General features: G+C 39.2%; 1 pseudogene; it reads right to left on the bottom strand.

The window, feature by feature from the left end:
• LOC137040697 (carcinoembryonic antigen-related cell adhesion molecule 5-like) overlaps positions 1-19,878 on the bottom strand; it is a 48,003-nt pseudogene extending 28,125 nt beyond the window's left edge.
• Between the last annotated feature and the right edge of the window lie 328 nt (positions 19,879-20,206).

Below are 20,206 nucleotides of genomic sequence, written 5' to 3'. Positions count from 1 at the left end.
AATTACTGCTGGGGGGTTGAGCGGCAAACTCAACACACACACTATTCTCTATTCCAATATCAAGAGCACATCTAAACCACCAGCCCAAACACATTACAGGTGAAAGCACAAATAAATACAAAAGATATGATCCACATGAAATAAACAGTGCTTTTCAGGACGGTCTCTCAGTAGTTGTAATATATCACTGTATTGTCCTCACTGTAAAAAAATAAAAAATAAAAAAATTATATATATATATATATATATATATATATATATATATATGATTTTTTATTAGTTAATCATTTTTAAAGTTACTTTTTCTTAAAGTGTATGTTAAAATAATTTTGTATTAATTTGTCCACTTAAGAGCAAAAAGTCCTGAAAGAGAGCTCAGTTTAGCATTCGTGGACTGTCAGAGATCCAGCTTTTGGGGCGCTTGCTTCAGATGTTTGTAGCACGTGAGTAATGAAGAGCCTTCTGAAGCAAAGTGGCACGTTTGTGTAAGAACAATGTGCATATTTTAAACTTTATAGACTAAATTAACTATGTTTATTGAAATAAATTGTGTTTTGGTGTTATTATGAAAAGAGTAACCCCTGACACTAAGTTTTGTTTAGCTCTATCTTCTCTCTTCTGTGTTTGTCAGTGCACATACGTCAAGGATTCATGGGTGAAGATGGTTACTGAGTAGATCGTTCTGTGGGAGGCGTTTTCATGGAAATCAAGTGTAAAGAGTTTTATCTCTAAAAACAGATTTGAGTGACGAACGCTGTGCTAAGTGATGAACTGTGACTTTGGAATCTCATATGGTCTGTTGTTTCAGGAAGAAAACTGAAAAAATAAATAAATAAATAAATAAAAATGACCACGTAATTAGATTTCACAAACTTAATTCCTATCGACCAGCTCACTTAGCACAGCGTTCGTGGCTCGAGACATCGAGACTGTTTTCCAAGATGGCCGCCGTCTGTAAACGCGTAATGGACTGTCTTTATAAAGTATCTTCTTATTAAACTGTTTGTCCTCTTACAAAGTTCTCAATGCTGCGGTTTGCATGTAGGGACCCTCATTATGCTGCCGTGTTAGTGTGAGGATATTTTGAGCCTTGTTAGCGGTATAGCGATTTAATTTCACTTATTCCATGCCCCATAGACAAACATTATAAGCTAATCTGTGTTTAGAGATAAAACTCTTTACATTTGATTTTCATGAAACCGCATCCCAGAGAACGATCGACTCGCTGACCATCTGTTAATTACCCCTAGGGTCATTTCTCACCGGAGTTGTCCTTTAAGCGCAATGTGATTCGTGTGACACTGAAAACCGAAAGCTAGTATTTTAGTCTATACATTTTTAAATATAGATATTTTTATTACACAAATGCACCGCTTCAGAAGGCCTTTATTAACCCCCTGGAGCTGTGTGGATCAGTTATATGATGGTTAGATGCACTTTTATGGACCGACAAGGCACTGGCATTATAAAGCTGGGAAGAGCCAGGACTTTTTAAATATAACTTTAAATAATTCAGATTTTATTCATTTGAACAAACAATATCATATACACTTGGGATGACTTGAGGGTGAGTAAATAATGGGCTAATTTTCATTTGTAGGTGAACTAACTGCTGTAAACTGGGCCCACAAACACAGATCCCCCCCCCCCCTCCACACACACACACACACACACACAATTTACATTTTAATAATAATAAATAAGGGAAGACTTGAAAACCCAGTTTGTGAACCAAAGGCCAACCTAGAGGAAAGGAAAATCAAACCTGAGATCTCCTTCTCAACTCACATCTTTCTCCTAGACAGAAATGAGATCAAGTGAACATCAAATTGAGACATAAGGCTAAGTCTCCTGCTTCTCACATGTTTATCCTGAGACAAAAAATGACATTCTCTCATGTTTATCTCCTCTAAAGTTTCATAAGAGATCTCAACAACATCACATACTGTGCTCTGATTTGTCTCCTTGGCTAGAGAGACTGGATTGCTCATATGTGTCTCCTCTAAAGTTTCAGAAGGGATCTCAACAGTATCGCACGCTGTGCTCAGAATATTCTCCTTAGTTAAAGTCTCTGGCACTCTCAAATTTGTCAAACAAATGTTGGTCACTTATTCAAAACTCTTCACACAGTGATCACAACTTCAGTCTGTGCAAGCTAAACTGTGGACCATTGGCACTTGATCTGAGACATGAATGAAGTGTTTTGTTAGTTTTTGTGGATGTTGAATGTGAAATAACTGCTGTGAGGCAGAAAGTTGGTTTGGAGAATAAGTTTTGAAAATGACCAAAGTATTGAGAAATGTGGCCTAGCGATTGTAAAAACTGTAATTTAGTTTAATTTGGCAGGGCAAATCCCAGCATCTTCTCTAGTTTATCTGAGAAGGGTTCTGCCACATTGGTAGTTTGAGCTCTATTGGCCTGTGGTTCACAAACTGGTTTTTCAAGTCTTCCCTTATTGAAATGTAAATTGTGAGTGGGGGGTTGAGGAGAGAAACACACAGGCGTCGTGATTTACTATCTAACAGGGGACCTGAGTCAGTGTGTGTGTAACGTAATCACTATTCAATAATGACCTGCATTTAATACATTAGAGAGCTATTTCTGCTTGATTTAACCCTTTAAACTCAGGTATTTCTGTAAAAACTCTAAGGGCCCTATCTTGCACCCAGCGCAATTGACTTTGTACACCGCCGCATGTGTCATTCCTATTTTGCACCCACGCAAAGCGCGCTTTTCCCTCCACAGAAGCACGTCGCTAAACTAGTGAATGAACTAGCGCTCCCTGGGCGGTTCAGCGCAAAAAAGGAGGCGTGTTCCGGCGCAAACAATCCCTGGAGCTATTCTGCTGTTCCATTAAACAATTGCGCCACTGACCAGAAAAAACCCAGTCTAAAGTCAGCGGGGCGTTGTTCATTATGCTATTTTAAGGGCGCATACTTGACCATAATGTATAGCGTGCACAACGCGCATACACTTTGCTCATGTAATCTACAGATGCAACAGTTATTTTTGCAAATCATAAATTGTTACACTAAAAAAATATTAACACATGAGATGACGGAAATCATTGTGGTGTGCCACGAAGATGTGAAAAAATTATTCAGGCTAATTGTAGTAATTAAGGATCAGACCTGTTTGCCCAATAGTGGCAAGACATATCTGTATATAAGGACATCTGACAAACTGGTTTGTCCGTCAAGAACCAGGAGAAAAAAGAAAAAAAAAAATCGACTGAAAAACTGAAAAAACTGTTTAACCGACGCTATTTTGGGTGGGTTTCTCCCCATCCAACACAACTCCTCTGTCTTTCACTGCTCTTACAAGAAGATCCGTCTCCTCGGCTGTGAACCGCTCCTGGCGTGCGTCTGGTAAATACGCCATAATAATAGCGACCCATAATGGAGCTTGCGCAGCTGCTTTTAAAGGGAATGTTGGATGATGCTCTGATTGGTTTATTCACGTTACGCCCAAACCACACCTATGAATAATGAAGCTACTTCAGACCAACCCATTTTAGATTTGCGCCGGGCGCAAGAGTCATTTATCCCGCCGGGAAAAGAGCAACAGCGCCGAGTCCCGTCCACAAAGTTACCTGCGCTTCACGCTTTGACACTTGCGTTTCAGATCGTTAAAATAGGGCCCTAAATCTTTGCAGTGTGTTTATTACAGCAAGAAATGTCACAGCAAACACACAGGCGTCGTGATTTACTATCTAACAGGGGACCTGAGTCAGTGTGTGTGTAACGTAATCACTATTCAATAATGACCTGCAATTAATACATTAGAGAGCTATTTCTGCTTGATTTAACCCTTTAAACTCAGGTATTGCTGTAAAAACTCTAAATCTTTGCAGTGGGTTTATGACAGCAAGAAATGTCACAGTAAACACACAGGCGTCGTGATTTACTATCTAACAGGGGACCTGAGTCATTTTGTAAATCATAAATAAATCAAAAGTGGTTAGTTTAAAAAGCTCATAAATGTATAAGGTGGTAAGATGGGCCTTTTATATGGGCCAAAAGTCACACATTATTTTTACAAATACTTGGCTAAAATAAAATGTTTTTAATAATGTGTATGTTAACACTTGTTTAAAAGAACTTTAGATGCAAAGTTTGTCCCATTTACCGTACCTTTTCTGTTTGATAAATAAAATAATGCATTATTTTTCAATAAATATAGGCTACTGTCATTAAAATGTTATATATATAAATACAGAAACAAAAAAATATTTACAAAAGCATTGAATGAGATCCCTTAATAATTGAATAAAGTTTTACGGTCTGTCCACGGCCATGATGGATGGTATTTACTATATTTATTTGTAGAAACTGAAGACACACACATTTTGATGGCAGATGTATTTCTAATTACATCCTGGTTGTTTAGATTTTTAGCATTGAATGAGATCCCTTTATAATTTAATAAAGTTTTTTTAATCGTTTTTTCTTGGATCCTGTAGTATTTAATTTTAAAGTAATGCAAAGTTTGAAACTAGGCAGGGTGTTTAGTAAAGAGATATAATCTATATGATGTTTGTTCCTTTAGTCAGCAGCTCTAGAGTCAGAGGACAGCAGGCCATTCAAACAATAAAGGAGTGTGTGTGTGTGTGTGTGTGTGTGTGTGTGTGTGTGTGTGTGTGTGTGTGTGTGTACGACGTGTGTTTAAGGGCTATTACAGTTCCTGCTCCAGCCTACAGGGGAGCTGCTGAGCATGGCCTTAAACACTCACACACTCTTAGGTCCCCTCTTGGTCAAAATTTTTAAAAATTCACCAGAGGGTTTTTTCTTGATTTCAACATGATTTAAACACACACACCTGTAGGTCGTCACTTGGTCAAACATTTAAAAAAAAAATCACCAGAGCATTTCTTTAGTGTTTTACTTCATTTTCACATGATTTAAAGCATGACCAACAGGGGACTTGAAAAATGTCCCCTCTTGGCTCAGAGGTCCCCTGTTAGATAGCTAGACAAGTACACACACACACACACACACACACACACACCTGATCTTGCAGGTGTCTGATCCACTACGAGAGTGAGAACTGTAATCTCACTCACACACACACACACACACACACCTGATCTTGCAGGTGTCTGATCCACTACGAGAAGAGAGAACTGTAATCTCACTCACACACACACACACACACACACCTGATCTTGCAGGTGTCTGATCCACTACGAGAAGAGAGAACTGTAATCTCTCTCACACACACACACACACGTGATCTTGCAGGTGTCTGATCCACTACGAGAAGAGAGAACTGTAATCTCGCACACACACACACACACACACACACCTGATCTCGCAGGTGTCTAATCCACTACGAGAAGAGAGAACTGTAATCTCACACACACACACACACACACACACACACACACACACACACACACACACACACACACACACACACACGTGATCTCGCAGGTGTCTGATCCACTACGAGAAGAGAGAACTGTAATCTCTCTCACACACACACACACACACGTGATCTCGCAGGTGTCTGATCCACTACGAGAAGAGAGAACTGTAATCTCACACACACACACACACACCTGATCTTGCAGGTGTCTGATCCACTACGAGAAGAGAGAACTGTAATCTCGCACACACACACACACACACACACACACACACACACACACACACACACACACCTGATCTCACAGGTGTCTGATCCACTACGAGAAGAGAGAACTGTAATCTCACACACACACACACACACACTCACACACACTCACACACCTGATCTCGCAGGTGTCTGATCCACTACGAGAAGAGAGAACTGTAATCTCACACACACACCTGATCTCGCAGGTGTCTGATCCACTACGAGAAGAGAGAACTGTAATCTCACACACACACACACACACCTGATCTCGCAGGTGTCTGATCCACTACGAGAAGAGAGAACTGTAATCTCACACACACACATATCCGCACCTGATCTCGCACACACACACACCTGATCTCACACACACACACGTGATCTCGCAGGTGTCTGATCCACCACGAGAAGAGAGAACTGTAATCTCACACACACACACACACACACACACACACACACACACACACACACACACCTGATCTTGCAGGTGTCTGACCCACTACGAGAAGAGAGAACTGTAATCTCACACACACACACACACACACCTGATCTCGCAGGTGTCTGATCCACTACGAGAAGAGAGAACTGTAATCTCACACACACACACACACCTGATCTCGCAGGTGTCTGATCCACTACGAGAAGAGAGAACTGTAATCACACACACACACACACACACACACACACACACACACACACACACACACACACACACACACACACACACACACACACACACACACACACACACACACACACACACACACACACACACACCTGAACTGTCCGGCTTGTCTGCACTCTTCACTCCTCCCCTCGCTGCAGCCTGTAGCACGATGACGTACTGGATCAGATCTAACGCGTTCTGGACGCGCGGCGCGGTGCTTTCATTCACAATTCGATGACGTCATATACGCATGCGCAGTCGAGCTTTGGGGACATCATTGAATGCACAGGAGAGTTTTGCTGGATAGATAAATAATCAAACCGCTCGCGCAAAAATAATGATTAATTATATCATTATTGTCATTTCAAATCAACTTCAAAATTACAACACACAATAATCCATGATGGAAAACCATAGCTAACTCGATAGTAAACTCCTTGCTCAGAAAAGTATACTTTTTATAATAATATGGATGGCTAATATAATTAGAGAAATGATCAGTTATTATGGAACAACCGTGATAGCCTTCCTTACCTTCTCATAAAGGAAATAAGACTGTGGGGGTAAGGAAGGGGCAACTCCCTCAAAGAAACACAACAGTCAGCTCCCCCCAATGGCAGGGAGAGAACATTACATCTTCCCTACACAAGCTATTATCATTTCAGGAAGGTTTATGGACTTTATCCAAAATACAAGCACTTTCCAAACCTTGAAAACAGCACATTAAAAATCAAGCGTTTTCCAGGATTTCCAGCACCTGTACGAACCCTGTCTATCATTAGTTCATTAATCCCAGACCTGTTTCTGTTCTTCCCATGATCTCCCTGTTATTTAAACCTGAGTTCTGTTCAGTTCATCGTCCGGTATCGTCTACGTTACGTGGTTGTGTTTCTCCTCATGATTCTCCTGTGTGTTGTGTGGATTATTAGATTAAAGACGGTTCTTTGAGTTATTTCCTGAGTCGTGCGCTTCACTACAGCCACCGTTGCTGACACTAACAGTGAATGTTAATCTTCTTCAACTCATTTAACCAGTAATTTATCACATGATACAGAACAGAAGCAACTGAAGCCATAAAAACACATTTAAAACTCACCAACCAGACGCCACAAACAGAGCAAAAGTAATTTGAGGAACATTTTCTTCATCGGTGCACTGAAAAGCCCACGATAGCGACTCTTAAAATGGCTGCTAACCCTCAGATTGATCTGAAACACTGAACTGTGATATTTATCTGGTTGTGTGTGAATCCTCCCCTAACCTCAGTAAGTTTCCACTCACACATCCGTCTCCTTTAACATCACGGAAATCAACACGCTTTTAGTGATCTTACGTTTTCAAATGAATTCTGGCCCTGAATGAAAACTAGGGGCTCCGCTCCTGCCTTCATCTTCAGGCTGGAACTGCAAGCATCTTGTGAAAAGTGGCATAATACGTCCCCTTTAATATCATTTCAAAACTCAGTGTATTGTGGAGCCTCTGGGGATCCCCACCCCTATAAACTACTAGTATACGTATAAGTTCACTTGTAGTAAAGATTCAGGACAAATGAGAAACATGGTTGTGCACTTAAAGTTTGCTACTGTTACACTTATAGTACACTTAAACATATACTTTTATATACTAAAAGTGGGCCAATTTAGTCCCAAGCAGTACTGAAATAGTGCACTTACAAGTATACTACTAGTACATTAATATTAATATACTTACTACATGAAGTACACTTAAAATATACTGGAACATTACTTAAATACACTTAATAAAATTAAAGAAGTATACTTCTTTTTGCTAAAGGTTGTGTGGAGAGGAAGATATGAGCTTCTTATCAGAAAGATAAAATGAAGAGACGCTTCAGCCACAAACTACTGACGTGCACAGAGACGACAAACATCCAGCAGACGGTTAACCACCCGACAGATCAGACCAGACACACTGATGTTTGAACAGATAAAATTAAAGGAAAAAACATCACATGATTAATTTGACTCAAAAGCCAGTAAATCACATGTATAATAGTGTGTGCGTGGGTGTGTGTGTGTGTGTGTGGGGGGGGGGGTCACCCCCATTTTTTAGGAGCTTGGGGGTCCTTATAATATAGCCATCATAAAATGTGTACTCAGTTTGTTGCATATTGGTGACCATGCTGACCCCTGACCCCGCCAAAAGCACCAACAGTGGCACGTGAGCATCAGAACTGGACCACGGAGCAATGGAAGAAGGTGGCCTGGTCTGATGAATCACGTTTTCTTTAACATCACGTTTATGGCAGGGTACGTATGCGTCGCTTACCTGGGGAACACATGGCCCCAGGATGCACTACAGGAAGAAGGCGAGCCGGTGGAGACAGTGTGATGCTTTGGGTAATGTTCTGCTGTGAAACCTTGCAAAGCAAAAACTGTTCAGGAATAGTTTTGAGGAGCACAATGAGTTTGAGGTGTTGACTTGGCCTCCAAATTCCCAAGATCTCAATCCAATCAAGCATCTGTGGGATGTGCTGAACAAACAAGTCCAATCCATGAAGTCCCCACCTCACAACTTACATGTATTAAAGGATCTGCTGCTAACATCTTGGTGCCAGATACCACAGCACACCTTCAGGGGTCTAGTGGAGTCCATGCCTTGACAGGATAGCAAGAGGTAGACGAACACAATATTAGAAAGGAGGTCATAATGTTATGCCTGGTCAGTGTAAACTATTCATTTAAACATATAAAACACACACACACACACACACACACACACACACACACACACACACACACCTGCTGACCTCCTAAATGTCTCTCAAACCAGATTCAGGGATCCAGTCTTCCTGACTCTGCAACCTCACTGTCCTCACTCTATTGAAGTTAGAGCATTGAAGATAGGTCAAGGCTGGGTCTTCCAACATGACAATGACCCGAAGCACACAGCCAGGATAACCAAGGAGTGGCTCTATAAGAAGCATATCAAGGTTCTGGCGTGGCCTAGCCAGTCTCTTTGGAGAATCTTTGGAGGAGCTCAAACTCTGTGTTTCTCAGCGACAAGCCAGAAACCTGATGGATCTAGAGAAGATCTGTGTGGAGGAGTGGGCCAAAATCCCTCCTGCAGTGTGTGCAAACCCTGTCCTTTAAAATGTCCACCTCCACTCCATTTATTATCCTAAATTAGATGCACCTGTTTGAGGTTGTTAGCTGCATAAAGACACCTGTCCACCCCAAACAATAAGTAAGAATCCAACTAACATGACCAGACCAAAGGACCAAAGAGCTGTCCAAAGACACTAGAGACAAAATTATACACCTTCACAAGGCTGGAAAGGGCTACGGGGAAATTGCCAAGCAGCTTGGTGAAAAAGGTCCACTGTTGGAGCAATCATTAGAAAATAGTAGACCGGACCGCAGATGCAAATGAGCTATCTTATCTAACTCTGGCACAACATTTGTGTTGTGTCTGGTCCCTGTTAAATAAATAAATAAAATGGAAGAAGCTAAACATGACTGTCAATCTCCCTCGGACTGGGGCTCCATGCCAGATCTCACCTCGTGGGGTCTCAATGATCCTAAGAAAGGTCAGAAGTCAGCCCAGAACTACACGGGAGGAGCTGGTGAATGACCCGAAAAGAGCTGGGACCACCGTTTCCAAGGATACTGTTGGTAATACACTAAGACGTAATGGTTTGATATCATGCATGGCACGGAAGGTTCCCCTGCTTGGACCAGCACATTTCCAGGCCCGTCTTAAGTTTGCCAATGACCGTTTGGATGATCCAGAGGAGTCATGAGAGAAAGTCATGTGGTTAGATGAGACCAAAATAGAACTTTTTGGTCATAATTCCACTAAACATGTTTGGAGGAAGAAGAATGATGAGTACCATCCCAAGAACACCATCCCTACTGTAAAGCATGGAGGTGGTAGCATCATGCTTTGGGGGTGTTTTTCTGCACATGGGACAGGGTGACTGCACTGTATTAAGGAGAGGATGACCGGGGCCAAGTATTGCGAGATTTTGGGGAACAACCTCCTTTCCTCAGTTAGAGCATTGAAGATAGGTCGAGGCTGGGTCTTCCAACATGACAATGACCCGAAGCACACAGCCAGGACAACCAAGGAGAGGCTCTGTCAGAAGCATATCAAGGTTCTGGAATGGCCTATCCAGTCTCCAGACCTAAACCCAATAGAGAATCTTTGGAGGGAGCTCAAACTCTGTTTCTCAGCGACAGGCCAGAAACCTGACGGATCTAGAGAAGATCTGTGTGGAGGAGTGGGCCAAAATCCCTCCTGCAGTGTGTGCAAACCTGGTGAAAAACTACAGGAAACGTTTGACCTCTGTAATTGCAAACAAAGGCTACTGTACCAAATATTAACATTGATTTTCTCAGGTGTTCAAATACTTATTTTCAGCTGTATCTTACAAATAAATAGTTTTAAAAAATCATACATTGTGATTTCTGGATATTTTTTAGATTATGTCTCTCACAGTGCACCTATGATGACAATTTCAGACCCCTCCGTGATTTCTAAGTGGTAGAACTTGCAAAATAGCAGGGTGTTCAAATACTTATTTTCCTCACTGTATCTTTCCGCACTTAATTTAGATTTAGAAGGGTGATTGGCGATGCAACACATATTAAAAGGCATATGAATATGTCAGGAGGACATATTGTACAGATTCACTGACCACAATACTACTGGAAAAAGCCCTGAGGAGTTGCTTTCCATCAGGAAAATCATTGGGAAGCTGCCATATTTTACCACACCACACAATGACCAGAAGACAAGGAATCATGAAGCTGATGAAAACTTTACATCGATCACAGCCGAAGGGTCTGAGATTCACAACTACAGCTGAAGGACCAAGATCTGGCAGGACACGAAAAGACCAACAACTCCGTTCAGCCAAGATACATAAACTACTGTGTCCAAAAAGAGAAATTCTGTGTTCACAATATAAAAGGAATACCAGGTTTGAGAAGAAATTCTTAAAGTCCCAGTGAACCGGAAGTAGCGAGTGAGTTTTCTTCAGTGCTGTGACGTATTTCCAAGTGAAACGGAATATACAGTCCCTGACAAAAGTCTTGTCGCTTGTGTAAAAATTGACCTAAAGTGCCGCTGAAAAAATATTTCTAATCAAGATATTTTTACAAGAAATGGCTCATTTTAATCCCACCAGCTTTTGTGATAATGTTTCAGTGAAAAACTAAACTTTCAAAAAGTATTCTAATATTCACAGCTTGGCACAAGAGGCTGAAGACCAGATCCACTGCTGATGTGGCAGACACCTTCAATGTGTCTCAGCGTCAAGTACAGAGGATAAAAAAAAGATTTGAAGAGACTGGAGACGTTTTTGACAAGCCCAGGTCAGACAGACCCCGCAAGACAACTGCTCGAGAGGATCGTTTGTTGGCTCGAAAATCCAAGGCCAGCCCATTTTCCACTGCAGCAGAGCTCCACGAGACCTGTTCACCTGAAGTCCCTGTGTCAACCAGAACAGTTTGTCGGATTCTGTCTCGAAATGGCCTCCAAGGTCGAATCAGTGCCCAGAAGCCAGCACTAAACAAAATACAATTGAAAAACCGTGTGGCATTTGCCAAGGCCCACAGCCTGCTAAAAGGATGGGCGCTGGAAAAGTGGCAGAAGGTGGATTTTCAGATGAATCTTCAGTTGAATTACACCACAGTCACCACAAATATTGCAGGAGACCTACTGGAGCCAAAATGGATCCGAGATTCACCCAGAAAACAGTGAAGTTTGGTGGCGGAAAAATCATGGTCTGGGGTTACATCCAGTATGGGGGTGTGCGAGATCTGCAGGATGGAAGGGAACATCAATAGTCTAAAATACCAAGAAATCTTAGCTACCTCTTATATTCCCAACCATAAAAGAGGCCAAATTCTGCAGCAGGATGGTGCTCCATCACATACTTCCATCTCCACATCAAAGTTCCTCAAGGCAAAGAAGATCAAGATGCTCCAGGATTGGCCAGCCCAGTCACCAGACATGAACATCATTGAGCATATGTGGGGTAGGATGAAAGAGGACGGATGGAAGACGAAATCAAAGAATATTGATGAACTCTGGGAGGCATGCAAGACTGCTTTCTTAGATGACTAACCTATTCCTGATGACTTCATCAATAAATTGTATGAATCCTTGCCAAACCGCATGGATGCAGTCCTTCAAGCTCATGGAAGTCATACAAGATATTAAATTTGGATCTCACAGTGCCACAACTTAATTTGCTGACATATTTTTGTATTTGCAGTAAATTTGTTCCATTTCTGTATAGGCGACAAAACTTTTGTCTTGCCAAAATTTGACCTTTCTGTCTTGATTAAATGATAAATATTTCTTCTGTGAAAATTATTTATTTCAGTGCATTAAACATCATTTGGGAGGGTTTTAGCTTTTCATATGAGCTATTTCTAACACCAATTAATTAATTAAAAGTCAGGTTAATATCAGGTATTTCTAGAAAATAGATAAGCGACAAGACTTTTGTCAGGGACTGTAGAATAGAGGGCAGGGTTTTTATCTCAGCGCTCCTCCTCTCCATCTCTCACTCATAGCAGACAAACGGCTGGAGGGGAGTGGTTACGCATTTTACAACGCAAGCCGTCAAACTGACATCAGCTGAGAAGGTACGCCGTTTCCAGACCGGAAGTAACTTTTCAGATTTTGATTGAAGATTACTACGGCAAAAAAAATTCTGTGTATTAACTTGCACAGATTAATTGTTCACCCTAAGACCTGTAGTATGCGCTAACAAAGTAAATAAGATTGATTTGATTTCATGAGGACTTTAAGTGAGAAAGCAAACGAGACAGAAGATACTGAGCAAATAACTCCTGATAACATGCCAATTCAGGGAGAGCCACTAGGAGGAGCTGTTGCTCCGCAGATGAGACACAGAGACAAATCACACTAGAGATTTAAAGACTTTATCAATCGCCTGATGGAGGAAATGGAGCACCGATATGTTGAGTTTATGCATTTCACTGTGATCTCAAAGTATACTATAATGAGTCCCAAATCAGTATTTTCTCAGGTTAAAGATGTTTTTTTTTAATTATATTTGTGGATAGAAAAACAAGAAGAAAATGAATAACCAAATAATAAAGATTTACAAATAAGATTTAAAAAATCTGACACTGAAAGAGAGCAGAAGCTCAAATAATCATCAGTATTTATGATGACAAAAACACACTTGAAGAATCTTTAAAGTTCAGCGTTCTGCTTTAGATTCAAGCACTTCCTGAAAAAGATGGAAATATGAAGCCATAAATTAATAAATCTAAACCAATATTAATAACCAGCCAAGATGGTGAATGACATTGTACAGCAGTTTTATTTAATTATTTATTTAATTTAGGCACATTTAATAAATGAGTAGCGGAAATGACGCAAATGGAAGCGTCTTGGATTTGTACGGGGTACGGGGATGTAAGCGTTTTCAGACATTTCAGTGTAGATTAAAAATTTTTGGAAAACGATTGAAAATGATAGTGTGCACGCGGAGCGTTTTTAGACGAAAACTCTGTTTTTAAATGTATGCGGATTATGTAGACGTAGCCTCAGTCAATAAACGCTAATATCAGCGCTGACATCAACTAATATCAGCGTTGCTGCCGTACCTGAACATGTGTGACAGAGTTGAGTGATGTCCAGATGTTGAGTCTGGTGGCTGATGGGATTGTTCAGCACACAGCTGTAGGTGTTTTTATCCTGATATTCCACCTCCAGAGGTAGAGAGAGACTGATGCTGAGATCAGACACACTGATGTTGGACAATAAACTGTTTCCTTTGTACCAGGAGAGAGTCACATGACTCACATTCACCGCTGATGAACACACCAATGAACAATATGATGATGATGATGATGATGACGATGAAGATGAAGAACACTGAGAAGAGTTACTGCTGATGACAGGAACAGGCAGACGAGCTGGAAAACATCAGAGAATAAAGAGAAATGAGGATGAATGAAGATATTCAAGAAGACGAGGAAGAAACATCGAGAGGAACCAAGATGATCAAAAGTAGAACATTTAAAACTATTTAACAGAAAGTTCAATATAAACCTGCTGTTAATGTAAAACAGTAAGAGAATTAGTCATTTAAACTAATTATTCATGATAAGATACTTCTGTAGATCTCACTGTAATAAATAAAACATGTGAAACTGATATTTAACTCACCGTAGACAGAGAGACGGATATAAGAAGACCCATAGTAGGTCCATAGTTGATAATATCCAGCATGTTTGATTGTGATGTTTGTGATGGTGAGAGATCCAGTTTGATTGTCCAGCTTCAGTCTGTCTCTGAATCTCCCATCAAGAACATCATCATATACAGTGAAGCTGTCGGCCCGTTTACTGATTTCAGCGATTACATTGAATCCGAACCTCCACTGAATCTCATCATCCTTTATTTCAGTGAGACGAGTGTTAAGAGTGACTGAATCTCCCTCCATCACTGACACTCTCTTCTCTTCAACAGGATTCCCACGAGTCCCTCCTGAAGAACCTGAAGAGTTTTTCACAGATTAAAGCTTTAAGATGAATCTTCACTAAAATACTTTTATTTATTTAAATGTGAAGTGAATCATATTCTGCGGTACAAAGACAAAAGATGATGAATGAAAAGAGAAATAGATTTATATATGGAACAATAACTAAATATAAAGACACTTTAATGTTTAATGTCACACTAAAACTAATGCTGTCGAGTATCTGAGCTTCATATTTGAAGTATTACTGGACAGCAGCATAGGTGGTTAGGAACATCTTTAGGAACAGTTTTAAATATGGTTATTTTTCTTACATGCATCGATTTGTTTCAGAAGGCCTTTATTAACCCCCTGGAGCACTGTGGAGCAGTTAGATGATGGATAGATGCACTTTTATGAACTTCAAAAATTACACTGCCATCATAAAGCTTGGAAGAGTAAGGACATTTTTAATATAACTCCGATTTTATTCTTCTGTAAGAAGAATCTCATTTACACCTAGGATGGCTTGAGGGTGAGTAAATCATGGGCTAATTTTAATTTTTGGGTAAACTAACCCTTTAACCACACCCACTTTTGTAGCATTTTTCAATCTTTTTTCATTTTGCATCAGTGTTTTTAATCAGTCAATTTTTCGATCAGTTACTTTGCTTGACCAATCCTCGTTGAGCTCATTAAATGTGTGACGAGTAAGAAGTGCTTCCCTCATGTTTTTTTGTTTGAAATAACCATTGATTTTTGAGTAGAGATGAACATTGTTTAAATTTCACCTGCTGGTGAATTTTAGGACTGGAAACACACCTGAGGAACCAAAAAAGGGACTGGAAAAGCATGCTAGGTCAAAAGAGCTCAATACATGCATAGCGATGTGGATGGACAAAGAGCACAGTCTTTTTTTAAATACGGACCAACTTCAACAAAACCAATATTTTATACAGTCAAAGTTGAAGGAACCAGAGACATAACAGGGACTGAGAATATCAGCACTGTGATTCGATAAGACGAGGACACCTTTGAGGGTAAAGAACATCTTGTGTCTGTCGCCACCACAGCTCACAGAGACGCTACAACCAGAACCGAAACGATAATCACAGAGCTCACAAAGACTGGCCTCCACACTGACAGAATTCAGCCAGGTGTGTGACAAACTCACAAATTCAGGTGGACAAAATCTCTTACAAGACAGATTGGGCCGAAACACACACACAATGTTTTTTAATCACTAACTACATCTAGTGGTTGTTTGGGTGTTATCAGGGTCAATGACGAATAAGGTTTTCAAGATCATTTTTTATTTTTTTTTAAGCAAAACGGTTTTAAAATGCATTTTTATGTCCATACAAATGTTTGATGTTGCTTCATATTGGTTTTACAGCTTTTTAGGCAGCATTAATTCATTATTAAACAAGATTTCTGATTTTACCACCCAGAAAATGTCAGGTGGTGCGACCATATATTAATTTAAATAAATATACATTTAATGTACTTAGCACTACTGAGAACTTGTAAATATCAGTCCTTGTAGTGTCTTAAATGCATATTGCATTATAAATTCCCCTTTCATTTCTTTATTTATTGTCTTTTTTATTCCAATTCATATAAATGGCTACTTTTCTATGTGTTCAAACACCAATTTTTCGATAAGGAGTTTTTTTTTTTTTTTTTAATTGTTAAAATGATTTCTATATGTTATATAAAGTTTTACAGTTATATTTCTTACTTTATTTTGCAATTGCAGTGGAAATTGATACATTTAAATGAAAATATGCTGGTTGCACCACCTGACCATGACCGGTCGCACCACCTGACGTTATGATCAATAAAGATTGATATTTACAAGATAAAAGTAAAAATGTCAATGCATTCTATTCTGATTTCAATTGCCTTTATTTTAATCCTCAGACCAATTTATGTAACTCAGTAATATAATAATATTTCATTAACAAGAAGTGCAAAACAATACAGACAAAACCTCAAGGAACAAGTTAAATAAATGAAAACATCTTTTATATGGAACTAGTGCAAATATTGGGCCCAGAATCTATCAATCTATTGTTCATTCAAATAGACACATTAGTAACAGTAAGTCAAGATAAAAATAAATAAATAAAAACATTTGATTATCGATTCTTTAGAACGTCTCCGTTACGTATGTAACCCTTGTTCCCTGAAGGAGGGAATGGAGACATACGTCGAACGTGACCAACTGAAATGGAACTAGAAATTTAAAACATTTCTATTATTAACATGTAATAACTGTGTAATTACCACAAAACATAACATCTTAACTTGAGTTGTAATCTATCTAGATGTACACAAAACCTTGCTTTTCTTTTGGCAAGGTACTCTGCCCTTGCAACTGGATCACTTTTTAAAGGTGTCATGAACTGGCTTTTTTATTTTTATTTATACTGTTGTCTGAGGTCAACTAATGATGTTCGTGTGGTTTTTACATTCAAAAACATCATAACTAATAAGTGATAGTCTACTTTCTACACTGGTTTTGAGGCTCTCTCTACTGTACGCTGGGTTTTGATGGGCGTGTCACTGGAGACTTAGAAGTAAACGCTGTCAGTTCATTGGAGGGAAAGATTGTTTTGAAAGTGGCAACCAGAATGATTCTCTCGACCACAGGGCTCGAGAACATCTTTATCAAACAAACACAATGATTTATTTCTCATCCACCCGCGATTGATTGAAATATTATTTTTGTATTGCTTGGCCTGCCCGATCGGTGGATAGAAGCACAAACTGCACACACACATGGATGTGCTTATTATTCTGTAGAGGCGTGTTTCGTCAGTCGATGATGTCAGGATGAAGCACAAGACCGTTTGCTGGGCCTGGTGTTTATAAAAGCTTTTCTTTGACTAACAAGGAAGTTTTTAGCTCTGAAACTTACAGGATATTCTTATATTACCATGACCTTTTATATATCAAAAGCTCAAGGGAAAGCTGATTTCTCAATTCATCTCCCCTTTAAATGAGCTCTATGTTGTGCTCTTTTCTCCTTGCTTGATAATGGCATCTACAAAAACAAATGAAAAAAAGATTAATTTAAAGATGCAATATGCAATTGTTTTAGTATCAGTGTTGGTTATTCTTGAAGAATATGATTTTTAGATGGACAATGTGCTTAAATGGTTACCCATACCATCATAAAATAAAATAAAAATATATATGTAGATTGCACCGTTAAACAACTTAATATCTTACAGAAAGCTTTATACATTTATTCAAATGTATTTAATATATTCAAAAACATGAATTAACATGACTTTTTTTCAGTTCGTTTAACTGCTATTCTGGTCGCGACACCTGACATATTGGTCGCACCACCTGACATTTCAAACTCAATTCAAATCTAACAGGCATTAGTTTGGACACCTATAAAAATGTTTGACCATGTGCTCAAGGTTACACATAATTTTTTTTAATCAAATACACATTTTAATAATAACAACACATTTTCAAAGTTTTCCAGGGGTCATACCGCCTGACATGATAAGTTGAATCAACCTCATCATTACTCAAAAATGTCAAATTATCTAATATTTATGGGAGGGTGACTAACCTTGTTACTGCATCAAATGGGTCCTCTGGGGTCTTTTGTGTAATGTCATATGCTGTCACATGGTTTTCTTAAAGGAACATTGCATAAAATTGCGTTTTTATGTCGGTCGCCCTCCCTGACATTTGGAGAAGTCAATTTTTCGGACAAAAGTTTTTTAAGTGTTAAAATAGTTTTGAAATAGGACTGATACACCATTTTCGCTCATTTATAATGACTTTAACATAAAATCATGCCAAACTATTTAATTAAAAATTTTAATGACAAAATTAACCTTTTTATTGCAGTTTTGTTCTCTGGTTGCAGGTTCGGACGGTCGCACCGCCTGACATTTTTGGTCTTTCAAACACCAAAACTCAAAAACATCAATTGAATATCAATAAAATGAAAAAGGTTTCTTATAAAGGAGATATTGTAGATCAGTTTGATATATGACATGTATTTATTAAAATTATGTTTAGAAAAATAAATCATTTGGACACAAAAAATACATGTCATGTCATTGACCCATCAACAGAAAGTGAAATTCAAGACTTTTTCAGAGTTTGTGATCTACTTTACAGCCATTAAGTGTGTAAATTGCGCAGATGATTGCTTTAAAAGGATTCAGAGGAATGAGCTTTTTGAGAATTATCAGCGATTTGGTCCCAAATGAAACCAGACCAAACAAGACAATGCACAATGATTCTCCTGAAAGCATTACTACTGAAACCTGAAGCATTACTCTGTTGAGGAAACTGTATCCAGGTTTTTATCATACAGTATTTTATTATATATATATATATATATATATATATATATATATATATATATATATATATATATATATATATATATATATATATATATATATATATATATGCACACATATGTGTGTGTGTATCATGGGACACTGAAGACTGGAGGAATGATCCTGATAATTCAGCGTTGATCAGAGAAATAAATGATCATTTAAAGTAAAATAAACTGAAAACTAAATATTTTAAATTGTAATATATCACAATAACACCAATATATATGTGTGTGTGTGTCGGCTACTGGTCTGTCAGAGAGGGGAAGCTCATTTTCGGCCAACATCATAAAATTGTCTGTTTATTTAAAAGTAAATTCTGCCCTACGTTCATTTTCAAGAAAATGGTCTGTAACCCTGTCGTACCATCTAGGAGTCTTTTCAAGTGACTTGACCAGTGTCCACTCAATGGCCAGCAGAGCTAGGCTGCTTAAACGGCCTTGGCCCATTGTGTTTCGGGTGTAGGACTTGAGTCACTTTAAACAGGAGAAGCTCCTTTCTACACCTGCAGATGTAGCTCCAATTGTTGCCACTAATGAGAACAGTTTGTAAAGCTGAGGCATTGCTCTGTCCAACTCCATGTCTTTAAGGAACACCAAGTAATCACCAAGCTTTCCCCTGTTACCCTGCAAGTCCTGATCTGAATACAGGACTTGAAGTTCTGACCTCAGTCTTCCTGAATCAAAGTGATGGCCATAACTTTTCAGGACACTTTGGAAGGCCTCCTCTGGAAATACCTGTCTCATGTCATCAAATTTTCCTCTTCTAAGAAGAGCATGCTTTCCAAATTTGAAAAACGTCGAGGAATCTGCTCCACGATGTTATCAAGGATGGCCATGTACAGATTTCTGCATCGCACTTGGGGATCCTGAAATTGGGTCAGACGGCGCTCTCTCATGGGCTCATCTCGTGGGTCTGATGTGAGATCTGCTGTTTTGGCATAAATGGCTTGGAAAGCCCCCTCTGACCTCTTCTCTTTGACAATTGCAAGAAGAGATTCATTTCTGTTCTTGCAGTAAAGAATCCATCGCCCTCTGCTGGACAACATCAAAGACCACATCAGTCTCAGAGAAT

This window comes from Pseudorasbora parva, chromosome 14 (genome assembly GCF_024679245.1).
Source record: "Pseudorasbora parva isolate DD20220531a chromosome 14, ASM2467924v1, whole genome shotgun sequence".
In the NCBI taxonomy this organism is placed as follows: Eukaryota; Metazoa; Chordata; class Actinopteri; order Cypriniformes; family Gobionidae; genus Pseudorasbora; species Pseudorasbora parva.
Note: the sequence above shows the minus strand (reverse complement) of the source record. Positions and strands in the feature narration are given on the sequence as shown.